Source organism: Hydra vulgaris, chromosome 15, assembly GCF_038396675.1.
Source record: "Hydra vulgaris chromosome 15, alternate assembly HydraT2T_AEP".
Classification (NCBI taxonomy): Eukaryota; Metazoa; Cnidaria; class Hydrozoa; order Anthoathecata; family Hydridae; genus Hydra; species Hydra vulgaris.
Window position 1 is genome coordinate 46,723,487 of NC_088934.1, and position 21,284 is coordinate 46,744,770.

Consider the following 21,284-nt stretch of genomic DNA (forward strand, 5'->3'; position numbering starts at 1 on the left):
TATGTTGCACGTTAAAATGTTAATAGCCATGAAGGAGAGGATCAGTTTTTCTAATTTGAAAACTCGTGCAGCTTAAACATAAATATAACAATTTTACCACCTGACATAAAAAACACAAACATCTAAACCTTAACCTTAAAGCACGAGTTTTCGATTGAACTGACGTAATACGAACAGATGGACGCACTGGACCATAACATTTCACAAAAAAGCGCGAACTACAACAATGCAAATTACGACAGCTTAAGCACTTAGTTAATAATAGAACATGCATTTTAGAATAGAACGTAAAAGAATCGAAAATTTTTTACAGATTTGAGAATAGAAAAAAATAAAATAGTTTGGAAAAAATTTTTAAAAATGTAAGAAAATTTAAAATGAAAAGAAAGTCTTACGACATCTTCTCCGCACAATATTAGGCATCGTATCCATCAAAGTTAAAATTTAAATCTTGGTCGTCTTCGATAACGCCATCAGTATCTATCTTTTCTTTTTCCAACAAATCCACAGTATTTATTTCATCAGTGTTTACTCCACGTGACACTTCGCTGCTACTTTTTTTAGAATTAAAAGAGTATTCTGTTTTATTTTTTGCCCTTTTCCTTCTTGATACTTTTGTTTCCTCGCTTGACTCCTTTTGTTGTTTAGCGGTTGCATTTTTAGGTTCGTTGACTTCAACGTTGGTTTCCACAATTTCAGTTGTTTCACTTGACAATGTATGCTCTTCTATGCAGAGGTATACTTTTTTCAGTAGAGACTTTTTCTGAAACTTTTACATTTGTCGATGCTGTTGAATTTTCAAATTTTTTGGATGTTTGCGGTTGACCGTTGTGTTTATACATCAACGTGTATCCCTCGACGTTTTGGTATTTTGGTAACGGGTTAAGATGGGGGTTTTGCCATTTCTTAATAACAATAACGAAGTTTCCAGTAAATATATTCTCACTATGAACATTTACCTTTTGACAACTGAACGATTCAAAAACACCTCTCCCATCAGCGAGATATTTCCCCAACGTAGTTAAGGCAGTCGAACTTCCGTTAACTAACATACCAATTGGTATTTTTGAACTAACACATGGGCATTTCTAATAAACTTCTGAGTAATTGACTAAGTTACATTTTTGATGACTATTTCTGCTTCAAGAAATTCATTAACTTTGCTTGGATTGCTTACTACAAACTCAAAGAATCGGTTGTTGTAATGTCTAGTAACACCCCAGACGTAACACAAAAGATTTTTCTCGGCGAGAACTTCTTGAAAATCTTCGATACTACAGTTCAGATCGCTATATCTACAGAGCAGTACAGGGTATGCATCGTTAGAAGATGAGGATTTAAAGATACCAAGGTTAACTTTACCAGTTTCACCACTGACGCTGGCATAACTTTTAGCCATCTCAAAGCAATAAAATATAACCAAACAAAAACCACAAGGCAGACAAGAACAACAAAATTACTATCAACTACTTTCGTCAAATTCAATTCTTTAAATTCATCCAACAAAACAAAACAGTTAAAAACCACAAGCGCAACTAAAAAGTTTCAGTATGTGTTTTTTTCCGTACACATTCATGCTACCCTTGCCACCCCAGCCATTAGGGCAGAAGTAGGAGTTGTTGGCAAGCACACACCTTTCCTGCCTGTATGTATTCATGTTTGTTTTGCTCTTGGCTAGATATTTTTTTATATAAGAAAATTAAAAATGTATTAGCAAAATATATTTCCATAATCAACTGAAATATTCGGATGAAAAATAATTCTTATAACTTATACAAATATTTAGTTTATATCTCCCATTTCTTGATGCAAACACGACGTTGATCCAATGTATATTATCCAACATTAATCGATACACATTGAATTAACGTTAGGTTATAAACATTTGATCAAGTTAGTTCATATGCACAGAACCAATATTAGGTTATACACATTTGGTCAACGTTGATCCATATACATTGAATCATCTTTGATCTCTATACATTGGATCAACATTGAATCAAAAAAAATTTTCGATTTTTTTACATACGTTGGACCAATGTAATTTTGCTAACTATTTTTAATCACGTCGTTATAAAGGTTTTCATTAATATAAATACAATAAAACTAACATTGGATCAACGTTGTATTTGGATCGGAGAAAACAGCCGACGTTTGCAATGTATTTACATGCGTTTGCCCAACATATGCGTGCTAGCTGGGGCAATCTTTTTTGCCTATGATTATCAGCTAATTCTTCCACCAACCTCTTTCACATGTCTTACTAAGCCATACTCTAATTAAATCCTCTAATTCAGAATCTTTCGCTGTAAAACATTTATATGGCTTCAAAGCATCGGCAAAAAAACTACTTGTCTGTTTAATTATGCACCAAAGAAACAAAACGAATCGAAATAATTGTGCACAACTGAAACTAAAAAAATAACTTTCACCCATAACAGAGGCAGTCAACGTTTTTCCTATTCCAATCATTTGTCTTCCAAAAATATGCAACCTGACAATTCCTTCTCCTTCAACAACTTGTCAAACTTCCAAGGACCCCCTATAAAGTTACGATTAAATTCCATGACCCACTCCCCTTCTATCCCTGAATGTTAAATATTTATCATAATTTATGTAAAGTGCAGAGTCACAATCCATAAATGTGCTAATCTTTCTGACTTAAACTTTAGACCTAATGCATTTTCACAGTAAAAGCCAATTTTTTCTAAAAGATTCTAGTATTACAAAAAATGCATTTTCATTTCGGATAAAGCAGGGGTTGGCAACCTTTTGAGACGGAGAATCCAAAAGTTACAATTTACAAACTTTTTTAGTTTTTAATGAGCTTCTAGCATCTTTATTTCCAGTAGACTAAACATTTTTTTTTGTACAAATCTTTTTTGTTTGTACAGCAGACAAACCAGCACCAAATTTGAAAAAAAAAAAATAGTGTTACGAATCAACATCTCGTGTGTGCTTATTAAGTTCTTTATGTGTCGGGTCTTTTTAAAGCACAACACCGTTTTTTAAAAAGTAGGACTATAAATAGCTTTATTTAAATACTGAAATATTATTATATTAAATTATATTAAAACACTGAAAGTGTGTACCACAGGAGTGCAAGCGCTTACTAATTTTTTTAAAACTCGTAAAAACTACATAGTTTTTACGAGTTTTAACAAGATATACTTTATTACAAATACAATTAAAATGCTTAAAAAATAACTGAAGTTAAGATATATTTGATGAACAAAGTAATATAGAGTAAAATTGCATTACAATTTATACTTTGAGAAGACAAGATAAGTCTAAAAAAAAAAGGAAAAAAAAACCCTTTAGTTATGTACTCAAGGGGAACTTGCAAAAACTGTGCGAAGTTTTGTCATCGATAATCCTTTTTTTTACCAATTTCATTTTCAATCTCATAACTATTTTATTTATTTTATATATATATTATATTTTTCTATATAGCTAGTCGTGTTATTAAGCATGAATCATAACATAAACAAAACATATATAAAGGTATATACATCCTTGCTAATATATTTATGTTTTGGTTTTTAGTTTTGGACATATTTTTGATATTTTAATTACTCATAAGATATTAGAAAATTTTCAAATAATTGATTGTATCTAAAGTGAGATTTTTTTAGATTTGTTTTTAAGGAATTTGTATATTTCAGAAGTGATATTGAGGAATTTTTTGATATTAACTTGGCATTAATTCGCTATAGAGAATTAGGATAGTTTTCTTTTTTTCAAGGGTGCTGTATAGTTTGTATAGTTTACAGTAGCTCTATATTGTTTATAAATCGACTTGGAACAGTTCTCATTTTATGTTTGAACATAAACAAAACTTTTTGATAACTATTGATTTGGTAAATGTTTAAAGCATTCATCTGTTTTAGTGATGGGTTTGCATGAGCAAGAACTTAATTTAGTTTTACAGGTAGGGGAAAGGCGCCTATGATGGCATAGCGCCTATGATGGCATACCGGTCATATTTCCATTAAAATTGGTTTTGGTAAAAAAATGATTAGACCTACATGACTATACTGACTTTACATTAGTTTTAGTGAAAAAACGTCCCTGTAAAACTAAATTAAGTTCTTGCTCATGCAAACCCATCACTAAAACAGATGAATGCTTTAAACATTTACCAACAAAAATCGATTTTGGGATGTGCTGTTGTAGTTTTATATCCTTCATATATTTAAGATTGCGATTTTACTATTAACTGTACAGAAATGAAATTTTCATGCATTTTATATTCAAGTTTTGTGCATTTAGTGGAATAGTTACTTTAATTTTATCTTTTGAACAAAGCAGACACAGCTTGTTTTAATGAAAATGATGACTTTTACCCATGATGGCATACTGACGAGTTGGGGGTGTTGAAATATTGACGAGTTAGGAAAACCTTTTTTTTTTATAAGAAAAATTAATTTTTAAGTAAAGTTAAAAGAAAGCGATGCTCCAAAATTTTATTTTGGTCCAAAAAATACGTAAAACGCAATATATCCTATGCGCATGCGCAAAATTTCTCAATGCTGGTGTGTAGCATGAAATGGTAAATTAGGATGGTTTCGAGTAATTTCTGGCTTTTCTGAGGGAAGACTCTAAGGTTAAATGAAATCATTAAGTTACCCTCGATCCTAACTAGCCCCATCCTCCCCTATGCCATCATAGGAGCAGTGGTTGCCTATGATGGCATACTTGTGCTTTTTTTTACAATAAGAATAACTTATGAAAAAAATAAAACTGATGAAAACTCCCAGGGTAATTATTGTTCTAGATGTAACAAGAAATGTATCCATATCAAAACTTTTATTATTGGTCTTCAGGATACTGAATAATGAAGCTTCAAAGTTAAGTATGCCATCATAGGCGCCTTTCCCCTACTTGCCCATGCTATATTGGCGTACTGATAAATAGTGTATGAAGATAGATAAGGTCTTGCTTCATAGATTAGACCATTATTTTTTGAGATTTTTGTATTAATAGCATTTATGTGAGAGTTCCATGATAAATTCTCGTCAAGAAGCATACCAAGAAATTAAGATGATTGAGTTCGTTCAATAATTGTGTTGTCCATACTAAGAATTGGTAAAATTAATATGGAAGCTTTTCTTTTGTCGGAATGAAATAAGATGTATTTAGTTTTGAGGTTTATTAACAATTTGTTAGCTCTTTACCATGTGTTAAGTTTTATAAGTTCTATGTTTGCGGCTATAAAAATGAGCTTGAAAAACAAAACAGATTGGCGTCGTCTGCAAAAATTATGCAATCTAACTTTACTTTAGGAAAATTGTTGACATAAATTAAAAATAGAAGAGAAGCTAGAATAGATCTTTGAGGGGCTCACATTTGATTTTTAGCTGTTTCGAGTTGTTATAGTTATCTATAGTAACACATTATTGTATATTGTCTATACAGTATTTAGAATTTTTTTTTTCTTTTGAGAGAAGTTGTTATTGGAACTCAGCTAGCACACATAGGTTGGGCCAACGTACCTAGATACATCGCGAACGTCGGCTGTGTTCTTCAATGCAAACACAACGTTGATCCAATGTTAGTTTACCGTATTTATATCAATGAAAACCTTAATAACGACGTGATTAAAAATAGTTAGCAAAATTACATTGGTCCAACGTTTAAAAAGTATCGCAAAAGTTAATAGTTTTTCCGATCTAAACCCAACGTTGATTCAATGTGTAGGGATTAACATTGATCAACAGATATACAAATATACATTGGTATAATTTAAAAGAGTTATTTTTCATTCAAATATTTCCGTTGATTATGGAAATATCCTTCTTTCAACATTTTTTTTCTCCTTTTTATATAACAAAGTATCAAGCCAAAGGCAATACAAACATAAATAATTTATGTTTAATCAGATGCGGAACAATAAGTACTAACATACCTCATCAGCAATGTTCATCAAACTTGTGTTTGAAAGTTATGTATATGCACGTATACACGTGTAAATATATGCGTGTAAATATATAACATTCTATGTTTATATGTATATGTTAAAATATAAAACCAATAGATTTAATTCCGTTAATAGTTTAGTATAAAATTGTGCAAACTTAAAATATAACGTTAAATCAATTTAAAATACAACGTTTCGCCAACGTAAAGTACAACGTTGAACTAACATAAAACATTACGCAATGCCTACTTAAAATACAACGTTGTTTTTTGATTGTTGGCGACGTAGCATTTGTAACGAAAATAATATAAAAACAACGTTGGCGGTTGACGTTGTGCCAACGCAACGTACAAAATTGTTCTAACGTTTTATCAACGCATGTGTGCTAGCAGGGAAGTGAAGACAATTCTTTCATTGGTATATCAAGACACTGCAAACTAAAAAATAACTAATAACAATTCTAACAAATTTTCTTCAGCCTAAGAGTTGTCTGCTTGTAAAAATTAGCTTTAAATTTTCATTTTAATTAACAAAATATTAATATTATGAAATACCTTCCGAGATGAACTTGCGTGTGTGTTTTGTGTATGAAACCATTAATGTAAAATTGCAAGAAACAAAATTAAAAACATACTCTTCTGTTTTTTTCATTGATGCACAAAATTGAGACAAAATTAATAACTAATAAATATTAGTAATTTACCAAATTTAGCAAGTGTACCAAAATGAGGTCTGCGCTTCTTAAGAAAGTGGTCATTTTTATTTTTAATTTCTATGGATACCTATCTTTGCATAGCAACAATCTATTTTGATCTTGGAGATTTTTCATTAGTGCTACATTTACCAAATTTGACATGAGTACAAATATGAGGTCTGACCTTCTTTAAAATTTTTGATTTTTTATATTTAGTTGCTATGGATGCATAATTTTGTAAATTAACCTATTTCTGGTAGTTAGAGATTTTTCATTTGTGCTAAGTATACTATATTTGGAATGTGTATTATTATGAAGTCTTTGCTTCTTGTAAAAGTAATTCTTTGTATTTGGTTACTATGGTTACTTAATTTTGGAGAGCGAAATTAGGTGGTATATTATCTATGATTTAATAATTTTGCATAGCAAAACTCAGTAACCTATTTATATATGTAACTGTATATATATATATATATATATATATATATACATATATATATATATATATATATATATATATATATATATATATATATATATATATATATATATATATATATATACATATATATATACATATACATACATACATATATATATATATATATATATATATATATATATATATATATATATATATATCCCTAGTAGCAAGATATATTGGTGCAATAATTGTGCAATATTGGGTACGAGGAAAGACTGGAGATTCTTGGCCTCAGCCCATTATGTAAACGCAGACTTTGTGGAGATTTGATCCAGACTTATAAGTTATTAAATAAGATTGAAAATGTGGACTTTTTAAATGGTTTCAAGCCTAATGATTTTCAATTATCTAGAGGAAACGGTGTCAGGTTTGAACGCGAAAAAACAAAGTGCAACTTAAGACACTCATTCTTTACTAACAGAATAACAAAACCATGGAATAAACTACCTAAAGATGTAGTTAATGCAAAATCAGTAAACAGTTTTAAACCACAATTAGACAATTGGCTCCTTTTAAACAAAATTAATTTTTTCGTTAATTATGGGTTTTTATTAGATTTTTAACTAAAGTAATTACTCTTAGAAATCTTTTTATAGAATTCCTTAGGTTTTAAACCATATTAAATCAGTAATTTAAAAAGTTATAAAAATTATTGCAACCTTGGTTGCGTTACATTTTGTTTTAATTTTACTTGGTCAAGTTTTCATCTTTTTAAGTTTTTATAAACCCACTAGTTAAAATGTATATAAAATTTGTAGAGCTGTTGTCTCGATTTAGGAATAATTTTTCTGATAAGTATTGTTAATAAATTTTTTGAGGTTGTTCCGTATTAGTTAAAAATTAATTCGCGAACAAATTTTAATTGCACCTTCTAACATCGCGTGCAATCCTGTCCGCTCTCTTTATGCTATCTTTCTAAATCGACTACTTCTATCTTTCACTTTAACATATCTTCGTTCTTCCTAAAATCACTTTACTCTTGGTCCGTAGAGCGGGTTATGACGTTCCTTTTGGAGCCGAGCTTGTCTTTGCGGTCTTTGGTAATCTGGCCTCTATATGGCAATTAGCCGGAGGAGGATAAACCACAATACCAAATTTTTTGAATCTCATATTATCTCATATAATCATACAATCTCATACTACGAATCGTATTATCTCATACTACGGAAAAAAAACACATACTGAAACTTTTCAGTCTTCCTTGAGGTTTTTACTGTTGAATTGTTGTTTAAATAGTTTTTTTATTGTGGTTTTTTATTGAGAAGCAGTCAGTTCTTAATGGCTAAAAGTTATTATGGCGTTCTATCGTCTGAAAACGCGGCTGTTCAGTCGAGAAACAATCTCGTTATTTTCAATGCAAAGCCTGAGATTAATAATTCCAACGTGCTAATTTGTCGATACGGAGATTTGAACGTGAGTGTCAACAACTTTCTCTCAAGTTTAGCCAAAAAGAAGTTACTTGGCAATGTTTGGAGGGTAACAAGGCATTATACCAACAAGTTTTTTGAGTTCGCTGTTATTAACAACTCGTCTGTGGCAACCTATCTTGAGGCAGAAATTGAAATCAAAGGGTGCATGTTGAATTTTCAACAAAAATATGTGCGAAAAATTGTTTGGTACAAAACATTCCAATGGTACTCTTAGGAATGGATGTCAGAGCGCCATCATCCTGCTTGGTAAACACCTAGCTGCAGGACGAGGTGAGGTTGACTCCTTCTACTTACAAAAGTGCAAGGCTCATGGGGAAGATATATACACTGGAAATGTGATTATTATCATCAAAAACTGGATCAACCCAAGCATAAACCCCTTACCCCGCTATCAAAACGTCAATGGACTCAACCTACGCTACAAACACCCTGGCCAGCCCGAACCTAACCCACCAAATTTAAAAAGCACAACCATTCCACCGGCATCTTCCACACAACCCACAGCAACACAAGTCAACAGTGTAGATGTGGAAAACGACGTTCAAAACGCCTGTGTTGACGTTAATGCTGAAGTTAAATCTGAGAAAAAATGTAGCAGTGAGAAACAACATGCATCAAAAACACCAAAAGTAAAACCCACCCAGTTGACCAGAAAACGATTGGGGCAGTCGGAATGCGAAACCCCCAAAAAATTAATAAACACGAGCGATTTAAAGGAAGGCATGTCCTTAGAAGAAGTTCTTTTGGCAGAAGAAAGTTTGGAGATGTGTTACGAAGACGAGACGGACTCTTTAATAATCGATGAAGAATTTGATAGCCAAATTGGTGCGGAAAAGAAATCGTAAGAGTATTTCTCTTTCTTATTTATTTCGTTTTATCTTATTTTTTTAGCTTTGTTCTCAAAACAGACTATTATTTCGAATTTTTTTGTTCTAAACTCTTATTACTTTTTTTTTCTACAAAAATTCTTTTTTTCTGTTCTATTTTTAACTTCATCAATTATGCATATCACATTTTTGAATAAGCGCTTAAGCTGAAACCGGATACCAGATTGAATCAGAGTTTACACTATTGTTTGGAAATTTGATATTGTTGTAGTTCGCGCTTTTTTGTGTCAAAAAGTCCACCTTTGATCTTATCGTCCTTCAGGAAACAAAATCCGGACCGTCCACTGTTAATCAGTGGAGTGACGAATGGACTGGCGAGTCTATTTGGAACTCTGGTCCGAGTCATAACTGTTGTGGGGTGGCAGTTCTCTTTAAATCCAATGTTTCTTTAAACGAACTAAAAGGGGACAATAACGGAAGAATATTAAATGTCATGATAAAAATTGACGAACACGAAATGCAGGTGCTGAACATTTACGCTCCTAATGTGCCGAGAGAAAGGCGCCTCTTTTTTGGCGACCTTGGAGATTTCTCGCTGGACACAGGATTACCCGTCCTGATGGCCGGGGATTTCAACATGGTCGAAAGACTGCTTCTTGAAACAGAAGGCTCAAACAACGCTAAATATCACACCTACGGCATTGCTAAAATTAGGGTCTTCCAAGGTAAGTATAACCTAGTTCATGTTTTTCGTTACAAATTTCCCAACAAAAGAGAATTCACATGGCGCAATCAGACAGTTAAATGTAGACTAAACAGAATCTACTGCCCTGATAAAGTCGCCAAAAAAACAACATACACAAAAATTCTCACCAAGACTTTTTTTGACCACGAGTTCGTGTCAATAACTGTCAATTTTAGTAAAACCAGGAGAGGACCAGGATACTGGAAATTAAATTGTTCCCTATTGGAAATAGAGGTGCATAGGCAAAAAATTGAGCTCTTAATTCAAGACTGGCAAACAAAAAGACTGTTCCATAAGTCAATTTTAAAATGGTGGGACGACTGCAAACTTTTTGTTAGGGCTGAATTACAACACATATCGATACAGGAAAGTGCGAAAAACAAAAAACAAATCAAAAGGATTGAAAACGAAATCCAACGGGAGCGACAAAACGCTAACCCGAAATTAGAAAGCATCAAAGAAAAACTCGATGCTCTTTTCTTGCTCCAGTTTCCTGGAGCGTTTATTTGCATGAAACAAAAACTAATCGAAGAAGGAGAAAAACCTTCAAAATGTTTGTATAATTCGGAAAAAACTCAGCAGCAGAACAAGTCAGTTACCGAAATTCGCACGAATGACGGCACGTTGACGAGTGAACCTGGTGAAATACTAAACTCCCTAGTTTCATATCATAAAAACATTTACACCAAAACTAATTTATGCAAAGACAGCCAAAACTATGTCTTGTCACACATCACTAAACGTTTAAGTAATGATGAAAATCAATTTTTAAACACCCGCCTAACCGTCGCGGAACTAAAAAGAAGCCCTTTTAAAATTTGAAAACGGAAAATCCCCGGGCTATGACGGACTTCCAGCTGAATTTTATAAAACCTTGTGGCACATTTTAGAAAAATATTTTGAAGAACTTGCCTACGAAATACTTTTCATAGAAAAAAATACCAGCCACTCGATGAAAAAATCTATTAATTCACTGATCCCCAAACAAGGAGATCTTACTGAATGCAAAAATTGGAGGCCCATATCCTTAATCGGCGCTGATTACAAAATAATCACAAAAGCGCTGGCCCTAAGATTTGCAAAAGTAATTGGGAAAATTATATAACCAAATCAAACTTGCGGAATCCCATGTAGAACAATATTCTCAAATTTACATTTAGTCCGTGATATTATAGATTACGCGCAATTTAAAAATCTACCTAGTTTCATTTTGTCAATAGATCAAGAAAAGGCGTTTGATAAAGTCGATCGTGCGTTTCTGCTTCAGATTCTCCAAAAATTCAATCTCGGAGAAAATTTTGTATCTTTTGTTAACACCTTATATTAAGAACCTTCGGCATCTGTTCTGAATTGCGGTTTCCTGTCAGCCTCTTTTCCTACTGAAAGGGGAGTTAGACATGGCAATCCCCTCTCTCTCTCTTGCTGTATTTTTTCGTCGCCGAATCTCTCGCTTTGGTGATCAGAGCAGATAAAAGAGTAGAGGATTTCCCGCTACCAGGTACATCTAAACCCCTTAAAATACAGCTATACGCAGACGATTCGAACTTTTATGCCAGGGACGTAAAATTAGTCCGTTTTTTCTTCGAAAAAGTAAAACTGTTTGAAAAAGCAAGCGGTTCAGTTATCAATGCCTCAAAAACCAAGGGTCTCGCTCTTGGGGGTTTTGATCCTTAAATGTACCCTGAATTGGACGGCATAGAGTGGAACAACAACACCGGTTTCAAAATTTTAGGTGTTACCTTTTACACCAGACTGAACAATACTACCAATTTCAACTGGTTAGTAACTCTAAACAAAATAGAGAAAAAACTCAAGTTTCTGGGTGTACGTACTTTGTCACTTAGGGGAAAGGCTATGTTGATAAATACATTAGCAATGTCAAAAGTGTGGTTTCCGGCAAACGTGTTGCACATTCCTGATTGGGCAATAGAAGGTTTGCATAGGGCCACTTTTGAAAATCTGTGGCAAAAGACCAATTACAATCCGGTCAAGAGAGAGACACTTTTCTTACCCGTCAAAAGCGGGGGTCTCGGAATTTTATCACCGAAGGGGCAAAGTCTTGCACTTCGCCTCAAAACACTCTTTCAACTAAAAGAATGCGAAGAGGATAGAGCTCGATTGTTACTACTTTTCAAAGTATTGGTTGGCGAGTTCACTTATAAAATTTACGAACCAAAACCAAAGCTTTTTAAAGCAGAACAATTTTTTAAAACACTGGGACAACAAAACGTCTTAGTACTACAAAACAACAATCGAAATTTTAGGCAAAAACGGGTCCCTTTTTAACATCCCCTTTAAAAATAACAAAAAAATTTTACTTAGAAGTGGCAAAAAACAAAAAGACAGTCGTGCCAGCAGAACCTTTCTTGTGCTTTTGGCCTTGCTAGCCAAAAGCACAAGACAGCTGATCGTCAAAAATAACAAATGCAAAACTTGGGGTAAAATCGAGGACAACATCCATATCTTTGCCTACTTTCCTCCTTCAGTTGAAATTTGGGAGTATTTTAAACATGTATATAACTCCTTGACATCCAGAAGCAACCTTTCTCCGATAATTTCGATTTTCTCGATTGAAACAGCGAATTTATCGGAGAAAAACCCCACTTCGCAGCTGCTGTTGACACTCACTCAAACCATCATGAGTGCAATATGGAACAGTAGATGCCACCACATGTTTATTAACAAAAAAATTGACACAATGGCAGTGATCAGGGTAATAATCAGGAACATCAGGAATATTGTTACCTTAAAATATAATTATCATGTCCGTAGAAACACCGCGTACATTTTCTGTGAGTAATTTTGTATTAAAAATATTTTCTGTCAAGTAGAGAATGGAAGACTGAAACTAAACATATGAGCTAAAATAAAACAACGGCTCGTTGTATGTTTAGTAAAGACGTCCTTCCCTCTTGCAATTTTTTCTATGTTATATAACAAAAATTATTATTATATATGATTAGCAAATCACTGCCAGCCCTTATTTTATGAAATATTATTTTAACACATAAGAGTTTATCTAAAGTGTTCGTAACGTAATGTTTATGTAAAAGTCCTGTAATTCCATTAAAATTGTTTTGGATATAAATCCCTCTTTTACCTTATGAACCTATTTTTAACCTATTTTAAAATTTCTCCTTTTTTTTTTTAACCTAATCTAAACTCTCGGTTTCTTTCCGCACAACGGCAAAAAAATAAAAAACAAAAAGTACAAAAAGATATATAAAACCAAAAAACACAAAAAAATATAAAATAAAAAAACACAAAAAAATAAAAAAATATATGTTATGAAATAAATCAAAAATCGAAAATATATATATATATGAACACTTGCAAAACTATATATTGTAAAAGTTTAAAACCTGAGTTAATGTTATTATAAAGAAAAATTGTAAAAATTTATTATTTTATAATAAAAGGAAAAAAAAAAAAAAAAAGAATTTTATATTTCTTATCGATGCGCGTGTTGTCGTATGAGCCTGTTTGTGTATTTATTTAATACATACATGTGTAGATATTTATATGCATTTACTGTATCCGTTCTAAAATGACTTGCTTTAAACTTCATACTTTTATCAGATGATTATGAAAAAATATATATATATGTTGGCGTTATATTGTAGTTTATATATAGCCAATATTGTAAATCAATATTGGTTATATATATCAAAATGTGGACATTTTATATTGGTGCAATATTGTTAACAATATTTAGCCAATATTGAGAGCAATATTGTACCAACATTGCGCCAATGTTGCTTGCTACTAGGGTTTTTTGTTCCCAGCTTCCAATCATCGCAATTTTTTGCAAAGCATCCTTATTTGACATAAGAATAAACATATAAATGTTTGGCGTTTGCTCCATGTCTGGAAGTTAGCTATCTCAAAGACCAAAAAAAGCTGGTTCCGGCTCTGCATATATATATATGTAGGTATGTATGTATATGTAACAATACAATGTATATAGTTTTTTTTTATTCTAAATTACGTATACATATGCATAATTTAGAATTAAAAAAAAAAAAAACTCATAACTTATTTATATCTCAAGACAACATAAAAATTTAAAAACTCAATAAAAAAGAAAGACGTTTTACTACATATTCATTGCATTTTGATTGACTTATTTTTCTTGCGTGGTCTTAAAATCATTATTACAAGCCTCTTGAGTTTCCTCTGACATAAGGCCAATAAGCAATATCCTTTTTTCCACTATAAGGTATCCATGTAATAATATTTTATGCAGACTTTGAGGCATGTAGTACCAGGAGTAACATTAAACAAAAAATCTGGCAGTTTCAAAACAATAATCTCGAAGTCTCATTCAAAACCACTGGAAATACAACGAAGTAAAGCATGCATTTCTTCAATTAGCGCTTTATCAATTTCTGTAATTTTACAAAATACGTCTTCATTTAAAAAAGCTATCCTGGCTGAATTACCGTCGTTAGCTTTTCCACTACTACCTGCTTTTGGTTGATCTACTATTAATCCACGAACCTTTATTTAAGAACCGTTTCTTAATTAAACTCTTTTGTTCCATTACTGAATTCTTGGCTTAAATATATCTTGCTTGGCAAGATTTATATGCAATATGCAATAAGCATTCAAAGCATCTAATTCAAGTATGCAAATTTGGAAGACCATACTGAAGAATATGAGTGGAATGCTTTTTTTTAACAGTAGTTTCAATTTCATCCATTTTTGATGAGCTACACACACTAAAACATGACTGACCAGAGTCAGTTGCGTTGGATTAAACAGTGTTCACCTTTTTATCAATCATAATGATTTCGATATGATTTGTAATAGATATTTTTTAGCCTTCAAAAACAACGATGGATGGAATCAAATTTGCCATTTTATTTTTAAGTTTACTTTCTTTATCAATCAAAACAGATTTAGTTTCTTTTTTAAACTCAAAACTTAAAGGTCTGCAATGAATGGTTGAGAATGACTTTAGGTTTCTTCATAAAATAACTTTTTTTTATCTATATTTATATATAGCTCTTAAAGAACAACAGAAGTCAAAAATAAAGAATTTATATTTGATAAATTATGAGAACTGCTTTCTGATTTTTGGTTATAAATCCTTTTACTAGAACCATCAAATCTTTCTAACATTGCGCTACTTTATCAATCGGAAGACTCTTCGTGCATTGAGAATATTCCTGATACATTTGAATATTTCAAAATATTCTATAATACAGCTGAAACAAAAGTAAACAGTATAATGCGAATTAAAATAAGTAATAATTTAAAAACAAAAGTAACCCTAACGTGACAATCTTAATGTTAGTTACTTCCATACGATAGAGAATGCGGTAAAGCTATTACAGGTAGTCAGTTCTTAAACTTAAGAATATTTTTATGATCCTAGTTTCATCAAAATTAACAGAATTCATTAAAAAATTTTCGACACTTTTAAGTTTCATTAATATCAAATATTAAAACCCCCTCAGAGTAAGGGGGTTGTACAAAATGTTTTCAGCTTTAGAGCTTGACAGTGCTCAAAGTTGCAAGAAGTTGCAGCCAAAACTAATTTTCCCTCATAGTAAATATGTTAATCATTTGTTGTATATACTTATAAATGTGTTTGCTTGTGTTCCAGTAATTATTAGGTCATATCCCAGATAGCAATCATACATTGGAACAACGTTTGGCCAAAGCATGGTGATTCATTGGCCCAACGTTGAAATTCGATGTTGACCTAATGCAGGTTTGATCATTGTTTAGGAATTGGCCAATACTGTATACAACGTTTACCCAACGTTGGCCAAACGTTGTATACAACATTGGCCCAACATTGTATAAACATTGGCCTAACTTTGTATACAACATTGGCCCAATATTGTATGTAACATTTTACACAACACCTATATTGTATAAAACGTTAGGCAAATGTTATTATAAATTAGCTATATACTGAGTTTCAACAACAAATGTTGTATACTGGCCTAATATTTTATGCAACATTAAAACGTTGATACAAATAGATGATTTGCATTGCTACATTAAAATTTATAGAGAAATTAAAAAAAAAATGTTCGATACAAGAATAAAAATTTATTTATTTATTTTACGTAATTTCTCCGTTAAATATACATATTGCAAACACCAAACATAAACCAAAAACAAACACTTTATGCTTTAAATAAAAAAGTTATCTATAAAAAATTATCGAATTATCGGTAGTTTCGAATTAGGTTGAGCTACTTGTTATTGAATTGTGTTTAGCTAATGATATTTGGTGCTCACGACTATCATCTTTTCTTCCATCATCTCTATCACATGCCTGCCTAAGCCATGATTATTTGGCTTCACGAAATTTAGTCTGTTTCATTATGCACCAAAGAAACATAAAAAATTTAAAGTAATTGTGTAATGCAAATTTGAAACTGAAAAAATAACTATTAATAAAGTACTTACTAATAGCAACATATGCAAAGTAAAATAAAGCAGATAAAATTAAAGATAGAGCTCTGTCAAGATTGTCCCCTCTAGTGGGGCAAATTTTTAATGATAAAAACTTATACTTGCTAATGGATTCATAATATTTTTATGAATTATGGAATTTTCTGGCGTGCATTCAATTTCTGGTACTGACACAAAAAAATTCTCGTAAACGTTTGAGATCAGACTGCACTATAAACAAAAAAAATTAAATTAAAACAATGTTTCTCCAGTGCTTGTAAACAATTTTTTTCAAATATTTTTATTCTGAATCATAATAATAATAATACAATTTTTAAAAAATATATCACCTTGAAAAATATTGTATTAACTTAGTAGGGGCTCAATTTAATTTTTTTATAAAGTCCGGGACAAAATGTTCAATCAAAACTTGTTGGAGTCGGACAGTGTCCGATCAAATTAAAATATAATTTTTACCTGTTTAAATTCAGCTGAGAAAGTGAAAGTGCACCAAAAACTTTTAACTTGGTTTTAAACAACCTTCTAATTTCTTCAACAGTAGTTCTCTGTGACAAAACCTAATGGTTATATTATAATTTTAAATAATTTATCTTTTCAATAATTTATTCAAGAAATAAATTATTTAAAACTATAATTCTTTGACGATATAAACAAAGTTAATATGCACATCATTAAGTGAGAATTAATAAAAGTAATAGTTGTGATTTAATTACAAAAAAGTAAGAAAATTACTTTCTCACTTTTTTGTAATTAAAATGTCATTACGACCTATTTTTGTCTTTTGTCTGGTGCCCCTGTTATCCCTGAGGCCCTGCTCTGGATTCTAGCAACATATCAAATTAGGGTAACTGTTGCCAAAATTCATTTTCATATCACTAAAATACAATTAGTTCATTAGTTCTACATGGCAAAGATAAAATTTTATCAAAACGATTTTTTGCGGGAAAAGTAGACTAAAACTAGTTACTAAATAAAACTAAAAAAACTAAAAAAAAAACTGTAAAAGTACAATTTAAGTACTGATAGGGTAAAGCGGGGCATATCGGGGCAATTCATTATTGTAAAAAAATATATTTATAGAAGTACCAAAATGCATTAAAAGTACTAAAATGCATCAGCAAGTTTGCGAAAACAAAGTTTCCGTATTTTCTTAAGCGATACAACGACAAAAGATTTACCTTGAACTATTGCTAATTTGCTTTATTTATAAAAAGTTTATATTTTTTAGATAGTATTTTTCATCCTTTTTTAGAATCTGGTTTTAAAAAAATTTCTGGAATTGAACTTTTTGAATAGTTTTAGTTTCAGTAAAATGACTTTTGCAAGACAACAAGTTATTTATATAATTGACTATTTTACTACCACTTTGATTACAGTTAGATAATTTAATTTTTAATCTAAAATATTATTTTGATTATTTAGAAAAACAATAAATTCAAAAAATTTGTTATTTTTGTAACTTAATTTCGATTATTAATAGTGTTTAATGTAAACATCGATGGTAAGAAATTTGATAAGAAAGATCAATCGTCCAATGGGATGAAATGCGGGTTTAGCTGTGAATAAAACGGAACTTAAAAATCAAAAAGCTGCTGATACTTATGGCATGTTTAAAGTTGCTCTACATAGCAATATTGCTAATAAGCCAGCTCATCAAAAATGTTACCAGATAGTTTCAGGTTATTTTTTGTGTGATTTATGTAATCCATAATATTTTTTGCTTAATTTTAAATTTAGTTGTAGTTACCAGTTGAATAATATACTAGTTTTGCCCTACTTAAATTTTAGAACAATTTTTAAGTTTGTTTCTTAAAGAGTATTTTATAATAAAACACAACAAGTTTTTTTTTGTGTGTGTGTGTGTGTGTGTGGTGTTTAGATGTATGGGCATGCATTTTGTATCTGCATGTTACTTATTTAAGATTTTAATGTCTGGACATGTTTAAATGATAAAATGCCTTCATTTTTTATATCTTTTATAGCTTTAAAATTAAGAAATTCTGCTTTTTCATTGTCGCTCTTTTTCCCACCCACTTGCAAAATGTAAAAATTTTGCTAATCTAGAGTTTTTTTTTACTTTGGCTGCCATATCTTATTTTTAGAATTTTTGTTTTTTGTTTTTCCGTTTTCTTATATCAAAAACTTCAGGAAACTTATAAAAACAGTGTTAACTGTCAATTGCTTATCCGTAACTAGCCTTTCTATTCTTAAACTTGATTACATCAGTTTAAAACAGAATGGTTTTTAAAGCGTTATTTTTTATTCATAATATAACATCAACTAAAAATATGATTCCATGTAAAAAATGATGAAATAGATCTACACAATACTAGACAAGCTAGTTACTTCCACAGAAGTTATTATTGAAATAAAGTAAGAAGATATTAAAGTTAAAGTTATTTGTCAATGATTAAAAATTGTATTTCTTGTTTTTTAACTAATTCTCTCCCAACAAGGTTGAAAGCAACTACTATTAAGCTGGGAGTTACTAGAAAACAAAGAGTAATGTTAAAGAGCAAAGATACGGTTGGTAAGGCTTGAAAAGTTGTTAGTTATATTTCAGGGTCATGAGTCAAAAAAATATGAAGATGGGAAAAGGTTCCAAAGCATTAAAGTGCGGGGGAAAAATTAAGGTGAATGACTAAATGAGTATGAAGGGAAAGATATAGTAAAAGGATGCGACTTTGCTGAATAAAGAGTCAAGCGAGAACAATTTTTGGCTAATATAACAAGCAATGACAGGTCATTTGAGCACGCTTTTCTAACAATGCTATCATTTCAACAATGGTAGCATTGTTAGAAAAGCAAAAGAGATGCAACCTTACGATAATAGGCGAGTGGCTAAAGCTTGGCAGATAAAGCAGGTTCAGTTTCGTTTACAATGCGTTTTTGGATCTTGTCTAGAAAAAAAGAGTATCATAAAAAGAATCATCCCAAATATGAAAACATTATTAATAGAATCAGGATTAAAATAATGGTGAGCACAATAAAGGAAAGCAACCTTGGCAGTTGTTAACTTTGCAATTGATTGTACATATGGTTTCCATGAAAAGTGAGTGTTGAAGTTTCTTAGAGTTAACAAAAAAATAAATTAATTAGCCACTGCAAGCCCCACCTGTTACATAAGATAAGATCAAATTTAAAATCAGCTAATTGTTTTAATCATTAATAAAAAAAGACTTTTTGTCAAGGCGAGAGTATAAAATTGAGTTGTCAGCAAATAGAACCACTTTAAATGTAAAGTTGTCAAAAATACCATTAATATAGATAAGAAACAATTCAGGATCAAACCTTAAGGTAATTCAGAAGTTACTGGAAATGGAAAAGAGTGTTGTTTTTTGAGGATAGCTTTAACACTGCGGTTAGAAAAGAAGTAATTGAAAAGAAAAATTTGGACAAATGCGGTTACTTTCAGTCATGGAGCACACTCAAAACATTTATAAGTTTATGTTTATGTCAAATAAGGAACATTTTAAAAAAATTGAAATGACCGGAGCCTGTAAACAAATAAAACACTTAACATTTTACCCCGCCCCCTGCCCTTAACGTGAGAGCAACGAGTTTATAAAATATATTTTTTATTATTTATAACTAAATTTATATTCATTGACAAATTTTAAATTTTATACAATAACGTCTTAGCGCTCGAAACTTATAAAAATATAAAGTTTAAACCCCCTTCAGTTTGAAAGGGCTGTAAACTTTGCAGGGTCATAAAAATCAAAGACTTGGAGAATTTTGCTTGAAATTTGACATAAATTTATAAATGTTTGGAGTGGGCTCCATGTCTGAAAGTTACCTATCTCAAACAACAAAAAAAAGTTTCTAGGGGTCTGAGCCAGGCCTGGATTAACCATTAGGCAAACAAGGCATTTGCCTTGGGCACCAAGCGTTTGGAGGCACCACATGTCCTCAAGAAATATTTTTTTTTAAACAAATTTAAGTTCAGAAACAACTGAAAATAGAACAAGTGCTATGAAAATGAAGAAATACATTATAATAAAAATTCACATTCAAAATCTTGAATGCTTAAAAGTTAAGCTATGAGTGAGCTGGTTTTTTCTATTTAGCTTTTTTTTAAACTAATTATTTTTTTTGCGCTTGAATGACTTTTTTTTTGCGCGTTAACGACTTCACTTGAGGATATTTTTTTATTAATAACGTGAAACTATTATTAAAGCTGTTTTATCATTTGTTTTATCATTTTTATTGATTCTGATATTAAGGAATTATTTACAGGAGCTTACACCTTAAGTTTGTTGTTTTTTAGCCTTATTTTGCATAATTTTTTAATTTTTATGTAAATTACATTTTCGTTTTATATCATTTAATCATTTTTATTTACATCTTTTCGCATACTTTTTTCAATTTCAGATCCCAAAATAAACGTGTTCAGTTAAGTGGTGCACAAAAGAAAAAACAAGCTAAAGAAAAAGAGCACACTATTTCTGTTGTGAAAGCTACGAGCAGAAAATTAACAAATTATTTAGTTTTAGATCAGCAACAGGCAAAAAAGGATTTTACTGACACTATCGGCCCTCTTGATAAGTCTACTATAGGCTGTTCTGCAAATCTAGACACTGCAATAGAGCTTGATAATGAAATTTGTTGTAAGTGTAACCCTCTTCAATCTGCTGAAGATGATGATAAAGACGCAGATGATAAAGATGAGAATGATAAAATTAATCAAGCAATAGATCCAGGACTGTGGATTGACTTTTCCGCTTATGATGTGGCTTACTGGGTTGA

The 21,284-nt window shown here is 31.1% G+C and overlaps 2 protein-coding genes across 2 annotated transcripts in view; one reads left to right on the forward strand and one right to left on the reverse strand.

Annotated features, from left to right (window-relative positions):
- LOC100209038 (zinc metalloproteinase nas-4) overlaps positions 1-1,568 on the reverse strand; it is a 72,677-nt gene extending 71,109 nt beyond the window's left edge. Inside the window, exon 1 of the mRNA XM_065820123.1 lies at positions 1,525-1,568. The gene's annotated coding sequence lies outside the window, so the exon portion shown is untranslated. The remainder of the gene's footprint in view (positions 1-1,524) is intronic.
- Positions 1,569-8,258: 6,690 nt separating this feature from the next.
- LOC100205238 (uncharacterized) overlaps positions 8,259-21,284 on the forward strand; it is a 37,892-nt gene continuing 24,866 nt past the window's right edge. Inside the window, exon 1 of the mRNA XM_065820189.1 lies at positions 8,259-8,304. The gene's annotated coding sequence lies outside the window, so the exon portion shown is untranslated. The remainder of the gene's footprint in view (positions 8,305-21,284) is intronic.